The 22225-nt window shown below is 37.1% G+C and overlaps 1 pseudogene across 1 annotated transcript; it reads right to left on the reverse strand.

The window, feature by feature from the left end:
- Positions 1-5304: 5304 nt before the first annotated feature.
- On the reverse strand, positions 5305-6507 carry LOC114822174 (MLP-like protein 328; annotated as a pseudogene). Its single transcript, XR_011577408.1, has 2 exons — positions 6248-6507; positions 5305-5846 (listed from the first exon to the last, which is right to left on the reverse strand). The product of XR_011577408.1 is annotated as an MLP-like protein 328 (transcript).
- Between the last annotated feature and the right edge of the window lie 15718 nt (positions 6508-22225).

Raw genomic sequence — 22225 nt, forward strand, 5'->3', positions numbered from 1 at the left:
GATTAACATATAATTGTGTTCTGATCTTAGAGAAAAAAGGTACATACCATGTTAAATACATGAAGGTATTTATATATAAATATAGAGCTCGTTTGGATGTGCTTTTAAAATGGTTAAAAACACTTTTAGAGAAAGAAAAAAATTTGTTCCAAAAGCACTTAAATTGCTTTCTGCAAGAAGCAACAGTTATGTGCTTTTCCAGGAAGCACTTTAAATGCTTTTCCAGAATTAACTTACATTTTTACCAAGGATTGGTTTTAAAAACATTTTCACAAAAAATGTTTTCAATCATTTTAAAAACATATCTAAACAAACACATATATTATGCACGTATACTGAAATTCCAACTTTTGATAGATCGAGCCATGAGTTTCCTCCTTCATGCACGTGAACTCCCTGGATACTTCCAGAATAAATTTTTGGGACGTGTGGCGAGCCTGGCTATTGAAGATATTGTAGAACTTCTCAGCAGGTGCCTTAATTTCAATCTCTGTTCGTGCAGAGTCATGTTTATGATCAGTTGGGATGGTGCTCAACAATGCGTCGCCAAGGCCTGTTCTAAAGAAAACTTAAGGTCACCCCTCTACTGCTACAGTTAAATTATGCAATATTAATTTATGCTATAACTTTGAAAAAGTAGTGCTTCGAACGATCGCATGAAAAACATTCGTTTATTAAAAAAAAGGTAAATCGTCAAAATGGTCCTTGAGATTTGTATAACTTATCACTTTGATCTCTAAGATTCCAAATCGATAAAAGTAGTCCCTGAGATTGTCTACCATCCATCATTTTGGTCATTCGGTTAAAAAATCCGTTAAGTGTCCCGGAGCTCTTAGCCGGAGGTTTGGACAATTTTCAAAACTTCGTAACTCAATCGTTTCTTAACCAAATTTGACCCATAATATATCAAAATGAAGATAGGAAAGTGTAGAATAAGATTATACCTATTTCAAAGCCCAATGGTTGCCGAAGATTGTCAGAAAATAGCCTCAAAGTTGACTGGTTCGAGTGAAAACTTGAAAACTCGCTGGAAACTGAGTAAACTTTAAACGTTCATAACTTCTTCAATACTCAACGAAATCAAGTGATTCAAAAACAAAAATCATACTTCTCGATGAGATGAAGAGAATGATACCTTTTTAGATGGCTAAATCGTCGTGGTTTGGCCGGAAAGCAGCTCGAAAGTGGCTAACTCGAGACCAAGATAGCCACTTTCAAGCCGTTTTCCGGCCAAACCACGGCGATTTAGTAGTTAAAAAAGGTACCATTCTCTTTGTCTCATCGAGAAGTATGATTTTCATTTTTGAATCACTTGATTTTGTTGAGTATTGAAGAAGTTATAAAGGTTTTGAAGTTTACCCAGTTTCCGGTGAGTTTTCAAGTTTTCACTCTGACCAATCAACTTTGAGGCTATTTTCTGGCAATCTCTGGCAACCATTGGGCTTCGAAATAGGTATAATCTTATTCTACACTTTCCTATCTTCATTTTGATATATTATGGGTCGAATTTGATTAAGAAACGATTGAGTTACGAAGCTTTGACAATTGCCCAAACTTCCGGCCAACAGCTCCGGAACACTTAACAGAGTTTTTAATGGAATGACCAAAATGATGGATGGTGGACAATCGCAGGGACCACTTTTATCGATTTGGAATCTCAGGGACCAAAGTGATGAGTTATGCAAATCTCATGGACTATTTTGACGATTTATCCTTAAAAAAAATTCAGATAAAGAAAATGAGAAATTAATTTCTCATCCCTCTTTTTTCTATTACATTGATTAAAATCTTATTTTTGATCAAGGTCCTAACTTTCAATGAACGTCATTATTTCTGTTATAAATTATTTATATATCAACATAATTAAATTTTATTTTTGAAATATATTCAATTAGTATTAGAAACATTACATTTGGTACATTTATATTTATCATTAAACTTTGTATCATATATTTCTATTTTTAGTTTGTACCATTTTTAATTGGCAACCCTTTTTTAATTTGTATCAATTTTCTTTTTAATTTTAATGTGTACCGATATATTAATTTCATTTTGTGCCCATAATTTTTTTTAAATTTTTTTATACTCATAATTCATTTATAATGTACCCATATTTCATTAAAACTCTTTTTTTTTCTTTATAAATGTACCACTTTGTTATATGTAAGATGTACCAAATTGTTTTTTTTGTAAATGTACCATTTTTATGTAAAATGTTCCCATATTTAATGTAAAATCTATTTATTTTTTTATTAAGAATGTGTACATATTTATAATAAAACGTTCCCCTTTTCAATTTTTTTGAACACTATGGGTACATTTGTTTGACATTTATTATTTCAAAGGTATATTGTTACCTATTTTTATCTATTTATTCAATCAAAATTTTTGAGTATTTTTTTTATTGTAATCGTTTTTAATTTATATGCTATATAATATGGGATTTTAAATCTCATAACATGTCAAGTAATTAATATCAAACAATGAAAATACATATTAATAGCCATAATGAGGTGTACCTTTAAAGTCAAGGGACTTTGATAAAAAATTGAATACTATTAAAGGTTTAGTCAAATAATGTTATTGACTAGGGACTGAATCCAAAGTCTCTCTAAAAAATATATATATATATATAAGACAAACGTACGTAATCACTTTCGGTTCGATTAAGAACATGATTTGGATCAATAATATTAGGGTGCTAATATTGATATCATTAGATTTCAATTACTAATCACTGGTTTTTTTGCAATATTATACTTTTACTCAACTACCACATTTTTTCCCTTCTGGATGTATGAAAATTTAGGTATTGCGTTCGTTCTTTTTTGAGAAGTCATCGCCAACTCCCTTGCCCTACTATTTTTATCAAGGAAAAACTCCCCATGTTTAAAAGCTGTATAATTAACCAGGATGAATGCTGGACAACTGTCGAAAGCAAAACTCAAAGTTCATTGTATAATTATAACAGTGAGACTACAGCCTGACGAAGAACATGATTGTCAAAAGTTATATAAAAAAAATGATATCAGAGTAAATCTCCAATGAATCGGAAAGTGAGTCTTTAAAATATAGAGTCTTAAGTGGATTAGTGTAGAATATCTTTTGTACTAAAAAAAAAGTTATGTATATAATGTTGAGAATGAATCCCACATTGATAGGAGGAGTGATAAGGATTTTTATCACCTGCAAATATAAGGATAAAAACACTTAAAAATACTTGCAAAAGTACAAGGTTGTCGTAGTATAGCAGTTCAAGCAAGGTCATTTTTCACAGGAATTGAATGCATAGTTTATGTTTATACTAATTCTTAGCTAATTATTTAGAACAAAGATTGGAAAAGGTTGATTTTGAATTTAAAAATAATAAAAACGAATTTAATTAAAAACAATTAAAGGAATTTACTAGAGAACAATTTAAAGAAAGTCAATTTGTAAAGATTAGGGTTCCGCCGTTCCCTTAACAATCCTACGCAATTTTACCAATTACTTATGAATTTCCACACACATGCTTTGAAGGTTAGGTTTTCCTAATGCATATTTTTCTCGTGATGTTCAAGCGAAAACATAAATCTAACATGCAACCCTTTTGTAATGTTCAGATCAAATATAAACATGCAAGACTCATTAAGCTTTGTGAAAACCCTTTGAAAAACCATGGAACCCTTAAGAGCGTGATGTTCGCCTTAAGTGAACTTACAATTACTAATCATAAGAAGCCCTCCTCAATTTCAGGGTGATGTTCTGTCACATCCCGGCATCGTGCTAGGTAGATATGAGAATATACATATAAGGATCACTCCCCTGGGCGATGTGGGATCTTACAATCCACCCCCCTTAGGGGCCTGACGTCCTCGTCGGCACACCACAACCAGGGTTAGGCTCTGATACCAAATAGTCACATCCCGACCTGGGCCCCCATCACATCCCGGGCTCGACTCCACCGTAGCACGATATTGTCCGCTTTGGGCCCCGACCACGCCCTCACGATTTTGTTTCTGGGAACTCACACGAGAACTTCCCAGTGGGTCACCCATCTTGAGAATGCTCTCGCGCGAACTCGCTTAACTTCGGAGTTCTTATGGAACCCGAAGCCAGTGAGCTCCCAAAAGGCCTCGTGCTAGGTAGAGATGAGAATATACATATAAGGATCACTCTCCTGGGCGATGTGCGATCTTACATGTTCCAACCGAAATTGCATCAAATTACTTGTCTAAAAATCCTAATGGTCGCAAATTACTAAGACAATTAGATAGCTTTAATCGCAATGATTAATAATTCAAAGCAAGCATGCATCCATTCATAAGGAAATTAATAAAATCACATATTCATGCTAAGGCTCATGGCTTCGCCCTAGCAAACAGAAATTAGTTACGAACTATAAAAACTAAAGAAAATATATTAACTAGAAAAAGGATTGAAAACACCTTGTAGGTAAAAAGTCTGAAATTCTCCAAAATAATGTGTGCCTTCTCCCCCTAACCTTAATGGCTAAAAAGCCTTATTTATACTACTCCAAATTAAAACCCTCATAGAAAAGGTTTTCTAAAAACTAGGAAATAAAATAACAAAAGGATAACTAAGAATTGCATTCCTATTATGACTATGAAATCTGCCCATAAAAAAGATAGCCATGTTTCTGGATCTTCAGGGTTCCAAAACAGACCCAAAATGGCTAGAATTAAAGATTAGGACCTCCTCTTCAAGTTAGAAGAAGAACCCAAGTCCAAAATCCATCATCTTCCAACCCAAAAGTCACAAATAAGCTCTGCAGCCCAATCTGCCAGCACTGCACGCTGGGCATAAATTAATTCACCACGATCTGATGCTTTGAGATAAAATTATGAAATTCTGATACAATCTTCTTGACAGACTCACGAACCCACTCCAATTGGAATCACTAAAAAATTCCACCGTTTGAGTACTTTATGATCAAAACAAGTTCGCATGTCCTACAATAAAAACATAGAGCAAAGCCTCAAAATCTCACTAAAATAATAACCAAAATATACCAAGAATAGGGAATAATATATAGTATAAAATTGACTCATTAGGACATTGCATGAACTTATAAGTAAGTTGGGCTACTTTCTATATTGCCAATTGGTTTTATGGTGTAACCTTAACTTTCTTCATACCCATGTGTGAAGCCAAAAGACCACGCACGCTCCATGTCACCCATTTGTGTTGTTCACGTATTAGACTTGAAAATTCGCCACACGTGAGGGCGCGTATTAAGAATGAATCTCACATTAATGGGAGGATAAATCTTGCATGCACCTATAAGTAGGTTGAAAAACAATATTGGACAAATATTGTAGAGTACACCACATTTTATTTTATAGATGCGATCGACAACCATAATCTATTACATCACAATGTCATATATGACATCCTTCGTACATCTTTTACAATACACACAAACCTAATTAAGAAAAGCATTTTATTTAAGTAGGTACGCATTGATGAACATATGCATGCATGATTACATATAATTGAACCCTTTTTAACAAGACCAGCAAAAGCTCTTTCCAACCGTTGCATATGACGTATGGTTTTTATTCATTAATTAATTAATTTATGCTCCCAGAAGGTGAGCGTCAAGATCCTGGACGAGTTTAACCATCAAACCGACATATCTATCTGGAGCTTTAACATTCTCATGCAGTTTCTCGTATTCGATCCACAGGTTGGCAATGCAGGTGCCTTCATCTTTTTGAGTGAATTTATAGACACCCTTGAAGCTCTTATAATACTTGAACACTTCTCCTTCCAATCCTTTCAGAGTTGCGGCTTGTTCCCATCGTCTAGCTCCACCTGTTCCTTGAATATCCCGACATGATCCCCTATATATATGCATGCATGCATTCATGGTTAATTTCATAACAACAAAATATATAAACTTTCTCACCCTCTCTTATTAGGATCTTGTTTCCACTGTAGCAAAAAGGGGGCAATATGACTTATTTAGGAAACATGTATTTACTGTATATGACTCTCATTGTCTAGAACAAAAATTGAAGGAAGCATTGAAATATATATAAGAGGTCATATATGGTAAATACATGATTTCTACGATTGTTCTATCTCGACCTTGTTTTTGCTACAATAAATCAGAATTTCTGCGAAAAAGCTGTAAACATTGAAACTCGTGCTATGAACGTATGATGATTTGAGCGCATCTGTTAAGGTATACATACATATAAAGTGAATAATTAAACAGGAAAATTGAATTAAGTAGCGGTACCTAGTTCATATTTCCAAATCTTAACAGAGCCGTGTGTTTCCCAATCTCCTTCATGCACATCAACTCCTTTGATATGGGTATTAGAGATGTTTGGGATGAGGTGGGCGCTCTTGAACATGTTGTACAACTTGTCAGCTGGTGCCTTAATTTCTATTTCAGTCCCAATTTTACCATGCAAAACCATGTTTATGAGCAGTTTTGATGGGTGCTACTCAGAAATTATAAGAGAAGAATGTTAAAGGATATGTATAATTTGGGCTCCTACCCTCCTTAAATAGAAGCGACTAGAGTTAAATTGCGAGATAAAACTTAATATATCCGGAACACGATACAGTACGCCATATATATATAATATGTAATATAAATATGGAGGGAAAGTTTTTTTTTTTTTTTTTTTTTTTTTGCAAGTGTTTCTCTACTTGTGTAGACGTATGTACCCGTGTTCTAGATATTAAAAATTCTCCCGTAATATTTTAATAGTGGGTAATCCAATTTAAAAACCAAATCATGCAACACGTGATAAAGATTAAGTCATATATTTTTTAAATCATACTTCTCGGATAATTGGAATCCTATGAAGTAATGATCACAAGTTCACAATATGCATGGATAGATGAAGGGTTTGCTCATGATTAATGTTAGGGAGACCAAATTTCTAAATCAAAATTTGTAAACAAAATAATGTGGAGGTAAATGATTGAATTATTATTTAAGTGTTAATTAATATGCTTGTTTCTTATTAATAACATATCATTTGATTTGCATTCACGCATGCGATAAAGATTAGATTAGTACGATCACACTAAAAATTTATATGTAAATGTTTTAAAATAAAATGTAATTTATCTGCAAAATGTTTTTTTTTTAAAAGGTACGATATTCTTTAATAACAAATTTATACGTACATCAATGAGGATAGGGTGTAAACAAATGGCCTCGATAAAAACCTTGCCGGGGTTTTTAACCCGATCGAAGAGAGATTTTTCAATGTGACCGTCACACAAGGAGGTACACCACGTGTCTCTATGTAAATGGTTAGATATGTGTGTTAAAAGATTAATAACTTAAAAATTAAAATTTTCCACCACTTACATAAAAATACGTGGTGTACCATCCGTGTTCCTGTCACAACTAAAAATTTTCCCCGGTTGAAGGGAAAAAGAGTGTCCCACACCAACATAATTAATTAAGAATTGCTATCCTAAAAAAGAAGATCAAGAATTACATTAGGAAGTTCCTCAGACCAAACCACACATTGTTACCATAACTCAAGCTCATACGTGCTAGCCTGTGTGCCACCTTGTTCGTCTCCTTTTGACTAAATTCAACCTTCCACTTGGACAATGAATGAATAATTGCGTGTGTCGTTTAGAATGTTTCCAAAGTGTGAGGTGTCAATACTTCCTTCTGCAAAATGTTTTAGAATAAAAAGTTTTATATCTTGTAGGATCACATCTATTTATTTATTATCATTATTATATTTTTGGAAAGATCGATACGTATGGGCCATGGCGTCTGGTTCTTTTGTTAAAAAGCCATCAAATGGGGAGGCATGGATGAGGTATTAGGTATCCACAAATGTCAGTTCACAAAATATTATACTAAAAGTAATTGAAAAGAATCAAACAAATATTAATTCTTTCCCAAGATAATCCACTAAAATGAGGGTCCACAACATAGTTTTTCGGGAACTTTAACGAAAAACACCCGGTACTGTTCACTTTAACGAAAAACCACATTTTTACACTAAAAAATCAATCCTGGTACTATTCACTTTACCCTTTATTTTGTCCTTATCATTAAAGCTCAAAGTTTTCAAGCCCTTTTCATTAATTTTCCTTAGTTTTTTCCACTAGAGTTTATTGATCCTTGAAGACTATCATTGACGATTGATCATCCAACAGGTGCATTATTTATTTTTTAACAAACGGTAATAGTTACTATTTCTTGAATTGGATAGGGGTATCGATACTATTTCTTAAATAAAACATTAATACTATTATTATTTCTTAAACTGAATACTGGCACTATTACTATTTTTTAAACTGAACATTCATTATTTCTTAAACCGAGCGCTGGTACTATAACTATTTCTTAAACTGAACATTCAGTATTTCTTAAACTGGACATTCACTATTTCGTAAACTGAACACAAATATTATTACTATTTCTTAAACTGAATATTCATTATTTTGTATACTGAACACGGATATTATCATTATTTCTTAAACGTAACACTAATATTATTACTATTTCTTAAGCTGAATACTGACTATTTCTTAAATTGAACAATAACTATTTTTATAATTGAATACAAGCACTGTCCCTATTTCTTAAACCAAAAATAGTGAATTAGGGTTTAGTTATTACGATATATTACTGGATTATGATTAACATATAATTGTGTTCTGGCCTTAGAGAAAAAAGGTACACACCATGTTAAATACATGTAGGCATTTATATATAAATATATATTACATACGTATATAATTCCAACTTTTGATAGATCAAGCCATGAGTTTCCCAGTCTCCTTCTTGCACCTGAACTCCCTGGATACTGCCAGAACAAATTTTTGGGACGTGTGGCGAGCCTGGCTCTTGAAGATGTTGTAGAACTTCTCAGCAGGTGCCTTAATTTCGATCTCAGTCTCAACCTTACCGTGCAGAGTCGTGTTTATGATCAGTTGGGATGGCACTCAACAATGCGTACAAGGCCTGTTCTAAAGAAACTTAAGGGCAGCCCTTTTCTGCTACAGTTAAATTATACAATATTAATTTGAGGTATTCATCAATTTACCTCCTAACTTATAAGAATTGGTCAATTTTCCTTATCAACTTTCATAATTAATCAATTTGCACCATACTATTAATTTTTTAAAATTTTTCATCCTTTCTTCTGTTAAGTATGTCAAGTGTTATCCGCATGACTGCCTTTAAAGGGTAAAAAGGTCATTTTACCTACACCTTCCGTCTTCTTTCTCTTCTCCGAACTTTCTTTTCTTCTTCTTTTTCACCAAGCCGAGCCCGTACTGTTCCACCGTGCTCCACAGGCACGATTTTCCCGGCGAACACCAAAAGAAACAGTGGGAGGGATCTGAGCTCGTAGATCCGCGTTCACTACATCCCCTTCTTGCACTCCTCGCAAACCCTACCCTCCGATTCTAATGGGACACCTCCCCCGTCGCCACTGAGTTCCTGAAGAAGAACCGCGCATACGACTTGGCCACCACCGCCGCCACTCCAACCACTCCCAGAGCCACAGGCGCGTGCTCCCCCGAAGACCCGCACCTGAAGTTGGCGCCCCCAATTATGATCGAGTACTTGGACTTTCTCTTTCCCGGATCCACGAAGCGCGTGGAGTAGGAGGCGGGGAGGTTGCATAGCGTGTAAGACCCTAGCTTGGCGATGTGGGGAGAAGATGAGATGGATTTGATCAAAGACTTGCCGAAGAATCTGGGGAGAAGATGCGGGGACTTTCTCTCTCCCGTATTACTTATCCTATCATTTTCCTTGTACGGGCTGCCAAACGAGGCCTTAGTATGCTATTGCCTTGTATTTGAAATTAGACAATCGTTTTATTTAAAAAAAAACAAACTTACTAAGTTCACACTTAAACATATTTAAACAAACTTACTAAGGTCAACACACTTGCAGATAACACAATTAAAACTAAACATACCAACAAACATGGATCACACTTACAAGGCCAAACAAAGCATATATATATATATATGTATGTATGTATGTATAATGTATGTATGTATATATATGTATATTATATTTATGAACAGTATTGCCCTTGCTCTTGTCTTTGCCCAACTGGTAGTAGAGTTGCACAGAGACAAAGTTGTTGGTATATGGTCCAGCCCATGATCAATGTTCTAGATTATTCTAGTAAGCAAGAGATGAGGCTGAAGCTTGCTAGACAATTCTAGAATGTTATTAAGTTGATGGAAGAAGCTAGAGAGTACTAGCTTCCTTGGTTGCAAATGGAAAGATCTAGAAGCTACAAGTATATGGCTAGTCTAGATTTTTCTATACTAGAGGTTTGAAGAAGGAACTAGAAACTAGTAGAATGCCAAACCCTCACCTATAAATATGGGTGTGATGTAACCAATTGAGAACCAAGAGTGAGTAGCAAAGGATCAAGTCCAAAGCTAGAGTTCCACTCCAAGAGTGAGAGTGAGAGTGTTCCACTACACATTGTGTGAGTGAAGTTTAGAGTGATAGAAAGTGTGTGTTATACTTTCTTGTATCCATCAAGCCTTGTCTTTGGCTTGGTAAGACTACTCTTGTTGTATTCATCTTTTTCATATAGTGAAGATTGATCCTTGTTTGGTGGACGTAGGCATAAATTGCCGAACCACATAAACTTTTCTTGGCGTCCATTTTCTACTTTACCTTGTGCATTCTCTATCTTGTAGTACCGACATTCCTAACAAGTGGTATCAGAGCCCGGTTGGCTCGTACTACGAGATGGAAGGAAGTGGCACTATGATCAAACTCACCAACTCCAATTGGGTAACATGGAAGCCAAGGATGGAGGACATTCTCTATTGCAAGGATTTGCATGAGCCAATTGAAGGAGATGCCGCTAAGCCCGAGAGCATGTCCGATGCCGAGTGGAAGAAGATGAATCGCAAGGCTATTGGCACAATTAGACAATGGGTGGACGATAGTGTTTTTCACCATGTGTCTAATGAAACCAATGCTCGCGAGTTTTGGACAAAGCTTGAGTCCTTGTTCGAGAAGAAAACTCCAGCTAAGAAAGCCTTCTTGATCAAAGAGCTCATCAATGTGAAGTACAAGGATGGTTTAAGTGTAGCAGAACACTTGAACAATTTCCAGAATATCATCAACCAGTTGGCTACTATGAAAATGATGATCGAGGACGAGCTACAAGCGCTCTTGTTACTTGGATCCTTGCCAGACAGTTGGGAGACCTTTGTGGTGAGTATAAGTAACTCTGCTTCTAATGGTGTTCTTACTCTTGATAATGTTAAAAATAGCATGCTCAATGAAGAAACAAGGAGAAAGACTTCTGGCACAGATAGCAGCCAAGTATTTGTCACAGAGAACCGCGGAAGAAGCAAGAGTAGAGGGCCTAGAGGTCATGGCAGGAGTCCTAGCCGATCCAAGTCAAAGTTCAGGGGTGCATGCCACCACTGTGGCAAAGAAGGCCATATGAAGAAAAATTGTCGAGTTTGGAAGAGAGAGCAAAGGGAAGGAAACAATCAGAAGAAAGATGATACTGGCAATACCACCGCTGTCATCTGTGGTGATGTACCAGAAATATTGTCTGTTGGTGAATGTCTGCATATGGGCAACTCTGACAGAGACATTGAATGGATCTTTGATAATGGAGCTTCCTTCCATGCTACGTCCAAACGGGAGTTCTTCAGTACATACAAAGAAGGTGACTTTGGCATAGTGAAGATGGGGAATGAAAGCTATTCCAAAATTCTTGGAATTGGTGATATCTGCTTAAGAACTAATCTCGGCTGCCAATTGATGTTGAAAGATGTGAGACATATTCCTGATATACGTCTCAATCTGATATCCATCGGTACCCTTGATCGACAAGGATATTATCACCATATTGGCGAAGGAAAATTGAAGCTTACTAAAGGCTTAATGGTGGTAGCAAAAGCACGACTTTGTTGTACGTTGTACCGGTCAAATGCACAGGTTTTGAAAGGTGAGTTGAATGCTGTGGAGGACTCATCTCTAGACTTATGGCATAAGAGGCTGGGCCACATAAGCGAGAAAGGCCTACAAGTTTTGGCAAAGAAGTCTCACATTCCCTTTACCGAAGGTACGTCGTTAAACTCTTGTGAGCATTGTTTATTCGGAAAACAAAGAAGAGTTAGTTTTTCTGTTCCATCTACAAAGAAAGGAAACTTGTTAGATCTTGTTTATTCAGATGTGTGTGGTCCCATGGAAGTCGAGTCACTTGGAAGAAATAAATATTTTGTTACTTATATTGATGATGCTTCACGAAGGGTGTGGGTGTATTTGTTGAAATCCAAAGACCAGGTGTTTCAGACATTCCAGGAGTTCTATGCCATGGTGGAGAGGGAAACTGGGAAACCTCTCAAGTGCCTTCGTAGCGACAACGGCGGCGAGTACACATCTCACCAGTTTAGAGAGTATTGTGTAAAACATGGCATACGTCATGAGAAGACAGTTCCTGGAACTCCACAACATAACGGTGTTGCTGAAAGAATGAACCGAACCATCATGGAGAAAGTCAGGTGTATGTTGAGGACTGCAAAGTTATCTAAGCAGTTCTGGGGTGAAGCTGTAAGGACAGCCTGCTATTTGATCAACCGATCTCCATCAGTACCATTAGGTCTTGATGTTCCAGAGAGAGTATGGACTGGTAATGATGTGTCTTACTCTCATCTGAAGGTGTTTGGTTGCAAAGCTTTTGTGCATGTGCCCAAAGAGCAGAGATCGAAGTTAGACTACAAAGCTACACCGTGCATCTTTCTTGGTTATGGCGGTGAAGATTTTGGTTACAGATTATGGGACCCATACCAGAAGAAGTTTATCCGAAGTAGAGACGTGGTCTTTTATGAAGAACAAACAATTGGGGATTCGGATAAAGAGGCACAACCAGATGGCGCAGTCAGAGGAGTTGATCCATTAGCTTCAGATGAAGAAAGTCACGATGACATCCCTGAAGCAACTGCCAATGAAGTGCCTGCAGAATCAGATAATGCTAATCAAGAGGAGCCTGATCAAGATGTGCCAAACCATGAGATTGCTCATCAGGGGAGCCTAGTCAAGAAGAGCATATTCAAGGAGAACCCAATCAGGGGGAGCCTCCAGCCCTACAAGAGAATGAAGATCAGGTCAGAAGATCCATCAGAAGTCGAAGACCGTCTACCAAGTATTCTTCATCAGAGTATATCATGTTGACTAATTATGGAGAGCCCGAAACATATGAGGAGGCCAGAGCTCATAACGACAGTGACAAATGGATGAAGGCAATGGAGTCGGAGATGGATTCCTTATCAAAGAATGATACCTATGAGCTGGTGGAGCTTCCAAAGGGCAGGAAAGCATTGAAAAACAAGTGGGTGTTCAAATTGAAAAGAGACGACAACATGACAAGGTACAAGGCTCGTTTGGTTGTCAAAGGTTTTGGTCAAAAGAAAGGAGTTGACTTTGATGAGATTTTCTCACCGGTGGTGAAGATGACTTCCATTCGAGTTATCCTTGGTATGGCAGCAAGCATGGATCTTGAGCTCGAGCAGTTAGATGTTAAAACTGCATTTCTCCACGGCAATTTAGAAGAGGAGATATACATGGAGCAACCCAAAGGCTTTGAAGTCAAAGGTAAAGAAAATTTGGTGTGCAAGCTCAAGAAAAGTTTATATGGTCTTAAGCAGGCTCCGAGACAGTGGAATAAGAAGTTCAACTCACTCATGGTGAGTAATGGGTACAAGAGAACTCATGCTGACTCTTGTGTCTATATCAAACAATTTTCTGGAGGTAAATTCATCATCTTATTGCTTTATGTTGATGACATGTTGATTGTCGGACAAGATACCTCTATGATTAAAAAGCTCAAAGAAGAGTTATCTAAGTCCTTTGACATGAAGGACTTAGGGCCAGCCAAGCAGATTTTGGGCATGGATATAATTCGTGACAGAAAATCCAAAAAGTTGTGGCTGTCACAAGAAAAGTATGTTGAACGGGTGCTTGAAAGGTTCAACATGAAAGCAGCCAAATCGGTAAGCTCACCTTTAGCCAATCATATCAAGTTGAGCAAAGAGTCATGTCCAAAAACATATGAAGAAAAGGAGAAAATGGCAGTTGTTCCCTACTCTTCAGCAGTAGGAAGTATCATGTATGCAATGGTGTGCACACGGCCAGATATTGCTCATGCAGTAGGTGTGGTGAGCAGGTTTCTCTCTAATCCAGGGAAGGACCACTGGGAAGCTGTTAAGTGGATTCTCAGATATTTGAAAGGGACTTCTAAGATGTGCTTGTGCTTTGGCGGTTCCAAACCAATCTTGGAAGGATTTACAGATGCTGACATGGGAGGTGACCTGGATGGTAGAAAATCTACGTCTGGGTACTTGTTTACTTTTACAGGGGGAGCCGTGTCTTGGCAATCCAAGTTACAAAAGTGCATTGCTTTGTCCACAACCGAGGCTGAATACATAGCCGCTACAGAAGCATGCAAGGAGTTGTTGTGGCTGAAGCGGTTTCTCCAAGAGTTGGGTTTGAAGCAAAGTGATTATGGCGTTTATTGTGATAGTCAGAGTGCTCTGGACTTGAGCAAGAACACTACATATCATTCACGCACTAAGCACATTGATATTCGTTATCATTGGATTAGAGACGCTATCGAGAACAAGTTGCTGCAGCTGAAGAAGATTCATACCGATAATAATTCTTCAGACATGTTGACAAAGGTAGTCACAAAATCAAAGTTGGAATTCTGCATTAAGGCTGCTGGGATGAACTCCAGGTAACTTGGAGTCATGATCGGAATTCCTCCCTCATGGACTGGAGGGGGAGATTGTTGGTATATGGTCCAGCCCATGATCAATGTTCTAGATTATTCTAGTAAGCAAGAGATGAGGCTGAAGCTTGCTAGACAATTCTAGAATGTTATTAAGTTGATGGAAGAAGCTAGAGAGTACTAGCTTCCTTGGTTGCAAATGGAAAGATCTAGAAGCTACAAGTATATGGCTAGTCTAGATTTTTCTATACTAGAGGTTTGAAGAAGGAACTAGAAACTAGTAGAATGCCAAACCCTCACCTATAAATATGGGTGTGATGTAACCAATTGAGAACCAAGAGTGAGTAGCAAAGGATCAAGTCCAAAGCTAGAGTTCCACTCCAAGAGTGAGAGTGAGAGTGTTCCACTACACATTGTGTGAGTGAAGTTTAGAGTGATAGAAAGTGTGTGTTATACTTTCTTGTATCCATCAAGCCTTGTCTTTGGCTTGGTAAGACTACTCTTGTTGTATTCATCTTTTTCATATAGTGAAGATTGATCCTTGTTTGGTGGACGTAGGCATAAATTGCCGAACCACATAAATTCTTGGCGTCCATTTTCTACTTTACCTTGTGCATTCTCTATCTTGTAGTACCGACATTCCTAACAAAAGTATTGTTCATAGTAAAAAGTACGGGCAAGCCAACTGCCTTGTTCTTACACTTGCGTTCTCCAAACGGGTGAAACTGCTATTATGATCGGTCTGAAGTAGACGCGCTTATTCTTGCGTGAGGAAATTATCAGTCTCCTTAACAAGAATAACAGCTAACTGGAGCTGAAGTTGGGGATCCGGAACCCATCATGTAGCTTTTCATATTGTAGAACCAAATTCACCACGCTGCCCTCATCATGAACGCCTAATTTTGGAGTAACTTGTAAAGTGATCTTAAAGCTCTTGTATCGATCTAGAGGGTTTCCTTCAAGCACTGTGAAAGTCACCGAATGATTTACATCGTCTATGGCTTCAGTTAACTCCTTGGAAAAAGTTGGTTTCCCATCTGCTAACATTTCATCACAAATCAATTACTTGCTTCATCCACAAAAAAACATGTCGACATATATAGTAAGAGAACAATCTTTCAGCCACACTTACCTTCAATATAATCCCACAAGAAGACACAACCCACTTTACCCCATTCACCTTCAAGTAATTTATGACTCGGAACTTTGTCGGGGCTGATGTTGCATATTTCGTACGGTGTTCGTGCAAAGAATTCATGGAACCTGTTTGCTTCAGACTTGATTTCAACACTCGTCTCCACCTTGCTAGAATTTGACATTTTCCACAAGTACCAGAGTTGAAGGAAAAACGACTTTGGTGGTTCCCAACGTGAAAATGGCGGGGTTTAGTGCAGCAACAAAGAAAATGGCGGTGGCTGCTGCAAATGGATGTGGTGATTCCCTCTCCCGCAGAAAAGAAGATAAGTTTTTCTTACAATATTCTAATTATTCTCCATGATGATGTCTGCCATCTGCAATAAAAAAATAATAAAAAGAAAAAAGACAGCCACTGATGATTGGTGAAGTGACGAGATAATCATCAACTAGCTCAGCTCCACCCTCAGCACAACTGTGACGAAACCCACTTTTCTGAGAAAATCACGAGAAAAGCAGAAAGCAAAAGATAAAGCAAAAGGAAGACACATGGGGACACTGCAAAAGTAAGGAATAAACATCCCACCAGAATGATGTAATTTATTTTTATTATCTTTCGGAGACATCTGTATAAACCCCATCAGAGGGTAATTAAAAAAAAAAAGCCCAAAATAATGGGCTGCAAACCCAAAATAAGGGGCTACAATGTCATGGGCGAAGGCCCATATGCCCAAAAGACCCATACCCTCTATTACCACCAACCAGGTGATCAAAAGTACGCCCAGTACTCCACAATTATTCGACAACCTGCCGCTATTACCACCAACCAGGTGATGAAATGTACAACCCGTACTCTAAAATCATTTGGCAACTAGTCATTCATGCCACCAACCAGGTGATGAAATGTACAACCCGTACTCTCCTTCATGCCACCAACCAGGTGATCAAAAGTATGCCCAGTACTTCATATTATACATGAACATTACTCATGTCAATCATACACAAACATTCATGAGTATCACTCATATCAATCATACATATACATTCATGAGTATCACTCATGTCAACATTCATGAGCATCACTCATGTCAACATCCATGAGCATCACTCATATCAATCAAACATTCATGAGCATCACTCATGTCAAACAGCTTCAAAAGCTTCATTTACAAAAGCTCTAGCTTCAAAAGCTTCATTTACAGAGCTTCAGCTTCAAAGCTTCACTTATAAAGCTTCAGTGCAGGGTATACAAATACCGCCTCCGAACAACCGCCACTTCGGCCCATACATGGATTCAATTTGAAGTCTCCAGCTAACAGACTCTATTGACCGAAAAGACTTGGGGGACTACATTATATACCATATATTGGGCCTCAACTGGGCCTCATAAAAAATACTTGGGGGACTTAGCCCATTATCTATGTACTGAGGAGCGAACCCTTATTCTATAAAAGGGACTTCCTCACTTTCATTAGAGAGCATCGCCGCCAGCTGAGCAACCGCCTCGCCGCGAGCATCACTCCTAACCCATCACTTATGTATTGAGGAGTGGGCCCTTATTCTATAAAAGGGACTCCATCACCATCATTAGAGAGCATCAACTCTAGCCCATTATCTATGTACTGAGGAGCGAGCCCTTATTCTATAAAAGGGACTCCATCACTTTCATTAGAGAGCATCGCAGCCAGCTGAGCAACCGCCTCGCCGCGAGCATCACTCCTAACCCATCACTTATGTATTGAGGAGCGGGCTCTTATTCTATAAAAGAGACTCCCTTACCATCATTAGAGAGCATCAACTCTAGCCCATCATTCATGTATTGAAGAGCGAGCCCTTATTCTATAAAAATGACTCTCTCACCTTCAACGCCACAAGCCGAGCCAACCAAGGCAACATAAGCCACGAGCCGAGCAGCCTCGCAGCATGTGCTACTTCTAGTTGAGCATCATCTCAGATTGAGCACCGCCTCATATCGAACATCAGTTCAAGACAACGTCTAGTTACTTCGGCCCACACATGGACTGAATTTCAAGTCTCCAGCCAAAAGACTCTCTTGACTGAAGACTTGGGAGACTACTGTTTATACCATATTTAGGGCCTCGTATTTAGATCTTGTACAAATACTCAGGGGACTTAAATGTAATTATGTGATAAAAGAAGGGGCAAATATGTAATAAGTGAGGAGTCCTTATTCTATAAAAGGACCCCTCACCCTCACAATTAGAGGAGGCCAATTCCTAGGCCCTCTCACCCCCTCTCAACGCTCTCACTATCAGTGCTCCCTCTCCCTCAGATAAATACATAATCAAAGTGGACGTAGCCCAAACCTTGGGGTGAACCACGATACATCTTGTGTCATTTACATTACTTGCAGATTCACGGTCGGATTTACGTTGTTCCAAAACCTCCGGTTTTGTGCATCAACAGCCCTTACATTTATATAGAAGAAAAGAGGGAAACAAAAACTTTACAAGAACCTAACAATTTGCCCATGCCATCAGACATGGATGTATTTATTCACTAAAAAAAATGCGTTAGTTGTATTATTTTACTAGAACCGAACAATTTGCCCAGTAGACATGGATGGTGGAATATCTTGATCAATATTATTCCTCGTTTGCTCTCGTCGTTTCTAAGAAAACAATGTTTTGTGGTTTTATTAAATAGCTGGAGACAAAATGTTTCGATCTTGTTCGTTTCTCTGTTTGTATGCTTTTATACATGTTATTTCTAAACAATTTGTTTGTTTTATGGTGGGCATCTTTAAAAGTAAGATACCCATTTGTTTTTAAAGAAATGTTATTGTCACCTAAAAATTTAAGTGTGTATTTATAATTATTTATATTTAAAAAAAAATATTCTTACAATGAATGTACAATTAGATTTTTGTAGTGTAAATTTTCTGTCTTCAATTTCGACTACTCGAAATATATGATCCGATTGACCCCCAAACATTGAGGTTTAAATATTTATGGCTGGGGAAGACGAATTCACCCAAACCTCGAACTCCTTTTCTTAGGAAATAAATTGAAAGTTATAATCTAAGGCCAAATTCAAACCGAAACAACAACATTCTATTCTATAATTTCTCCTAGTCCTGATCGGTTAGGGATTCTAGTTAGTTCGTTTACAAACTACGTTGGCTAATATATTTCAGTTACAACTTCATATATAAATGCATTCTTCGTCGAATTAACAAATAATCAGTTTGTATCTATATATATAAAGTGAGAGCCCTAGTTTGGTGAAGCATTTGATAAACCAAAAATGCCCTCACTTCATACACTATACCAACGTTAATTGTCCAATAAAATTAGGGTCAAAATTGTAATATAATACAACGAAATTCTACTGTGCGAATAATACATGCACTCATCTGAACAATGACAATTTTCAACCACTAGATAAAAATATACACACTTAAAATTCATTGTGACCCTTAGATCAATCCTCCCACAAATACTGCATCACATTCTATCTTTCCACCAAAACCAAAATAACAAATAAATTGATAAAAACTGACAAACACTCCCTCCAAATTAGAGTAGAACTGTCAAACACGTTGTCGCACAAAACAGAACACCGGTTGCAGCAGTTGCAAAGATCGGAGATAGAACCACCAATCTACCACACGTTCTAGAGGGGATAGCGATCATTCCAACCCCAAATGCACAGAAAAGAGGAAGAACTCATTTTCGTCTTCTGCACAAACCTCTCATCCACGTGTTTTTCCAGAGTTTCTTCTGCATCCACACTCAATTTACACAAATTCAGGTGATTTTTTTTTCATAATTTCTACCCTCCAATTAAGTAATATTACCCACATGAATCTGCTTTTCCGCTTGTTTTGTTTATTATTCTATATAATTTAATAAGGAAATTCGAATCATTGATGGCGTAGGATGGGATTGCTGGGCGTTCAAAATTGCTCAGTGATTAGTACTTAATCGACCACACTGCTTATATTATTTAAACTTAATTGTTGTCATATGGGTTTTTCTGGATTCCATTTCTCTTATTTATGTGATTTGAGTCAGTGGTAGTCAGGTGCATGCAATGAGAGACATTTGAGGCTATAGCTGGGAATTTGGTTTCTATAAAATTACTTCTGCAATTGGTCAGAATTTATAGGAGTTACTAAAATTACCCCATTACCAGTTTTTGTTTTACTATAGTTGGTAATGATTTGTAAGCAGATTGTACATTGAGGTAATGTGTGAATTGAATTCTGATGGTTAAACTAATACGACAAACTGGTAAAAAACCATCACTGAAAAAAGATAAAGCATCACAACTGTAGAGTTTTGCCTAATGAAGAATTAGAACCGCGACGTGGGATTCAACCACCCTCCACGTTCTGCAAACTACAAACCAGATTGACAAAGACTCTTCCTCTACAGAAAACGAGGGGAGGGAGAAATAGAGATACATATTGACAAAGACTCTTCCTCTACATCGACTGATTCTTATCGCAGGTAACTTTCAAACTTGATTCTCAATTTTCTATGTATTCCTTCCAGCGTTTGTTCAAACTTTCAAACTTGACTCTACTCGCCGTGATCAACAACTGCAGCTTCTTGAAACAGCCTTTCACTCGTCATAAACGACAAGTGTGGCTTCTTTACCAGTATGTTTATTAGTCTCTTTTCTAATCAAATTCATTGCCATTAATTAACTGTTTCTCATCGATCATTCATTTCTGATCATATTTTCAATTTCCGTTCTATTCCCATTTATACATCTTTTTCAATTGTGTATGAATTATTTGCTTTGATGAAGCAGAATTAGATTTGCGTTCATATTCAATTCTAATTAATTGACGATGTCCTTTGAGAGCGAGCCCAAACTATCTAGCGATTCGATATAATCGGAGAAAGATTTTCCAGGGTGAACCATATCCTTTACCTGACTATTGAGCCGTAAAGTTTCCGGTTTCTTAAGGTTTCGGATATCCACTCAATCTATTGGGACCTGTCTGGAAATCCCCACAGCCATGTGACTTGCGATTCTTCTTCTTAATAAACGACTTAGTTTTTGCATTTTTTGTTCGAATTCAAAGTTTTTTTTATACAAATTTGAAGCTTTTCTTCAAGCTTATTCATTATATAGATTCCAAAATTTTTAAATCCTCTCAAAGTAGTAGGGATTTGGAAATGAACTCTGCTAGAGAAGGTGGCTTGCGTTGAAATTACCATAATAACAGTGTTGGGTTGGGAATTTTTTACTGGTTTTTTATTTAATATGTTTTGAATCTTATCTTGCAACCTGTTGTTTTTCTTCATGGGGTTCAGGAGGAGGAACTTCACCAAGTATTCAAAGTAATCAAAGATTCTTCAATCCCGAGTTTTACCGATCATTCTGTTTGATCAGGTTGCTACTTCACCCTTTATGATAAGTTATTAGATGCATTTCAGTGTGTCCTGCATTTGATAACTGAGTTATTTCGTTATTGCTAGAAAGGTAAATTTTACGCTAGATTGCAATGCAAGGTATGTAACTCGATAGTTTGATGAGTTTGAATTATTTTTTTTATTAGGGCTGTTGCTACTTATTTAATTATGCTTGGCAATTAGCCTGCTTGATCGGGGGTATGATCGTTGTGAATGCCGTATGATTGCAATGGCAAAATTTTATTGATTCAAGTGTGAAATAGATAAACAAATAAGAAAAAACCATGTTCATGCGTAAACCATGTCATTGTCATTGAAAAAACTATAGGTAACCCTCTAAAAATTAATAGATGAAGTCAATGGAATTGAGAGCTATGTAATCCAAGTCCCAGTTGCATATGTTATTGGTGCATTCAAGAGCTAGCTAATTGAGGAAGAAATTCAGAGGTTGATGTAAGTTGTCTGCAAAGCATCATAACCTAGGGTTGAAGCACTTAGCTTTTCTCTACCCTCTTCCATATAATTAGGATTACAAGTTGTTTTAGATATTCAGTTAATTTTGAAGCCATTGGCAATGTTTCAGTTGCAGAGTTTGATTTATCAATTATCTGCTAAATGCATGGAATTTCATCTTTTTTACTTTCAATTTTGGGTCAAATGTTGGGAAATTTTTACTGGTTTTTTTATATAATATGGTTTAAATCTTATCTTGCAGCCTGTAGTTTTTCTTCATGGGGTTCAGGTGGAGGAACTTCACCAAGTATTCAAAGTAATTAAAGATTCTTCAATCCCGAGTTTTACCGATCATTCAATTTGATCAGGTTGCTACTTCATCCTTTATGATAAGTTATTAGATGCATTTTAGTTTGTGAAACTAGGAAGGGCATTCTTTTTGCTTAGTTGTAAGATACTTGAGAAGCCGAATATTACACTTAATCAAAGAACCGAAATGGCAATGTGCTATTTCACTTTGTT

This window comes from Malus domestica, chromosome 16 (assembly GCF_042453785.1).
Source record: "Malus domestica chromosome 16, GDT2T_hap1".
Taxonomy (NCBI): Eukaryota; Viridiplantae; Streptophyta; class Magnoliopsida; order Rosales; family Rosaceae; genus Malus; species Malus domestica.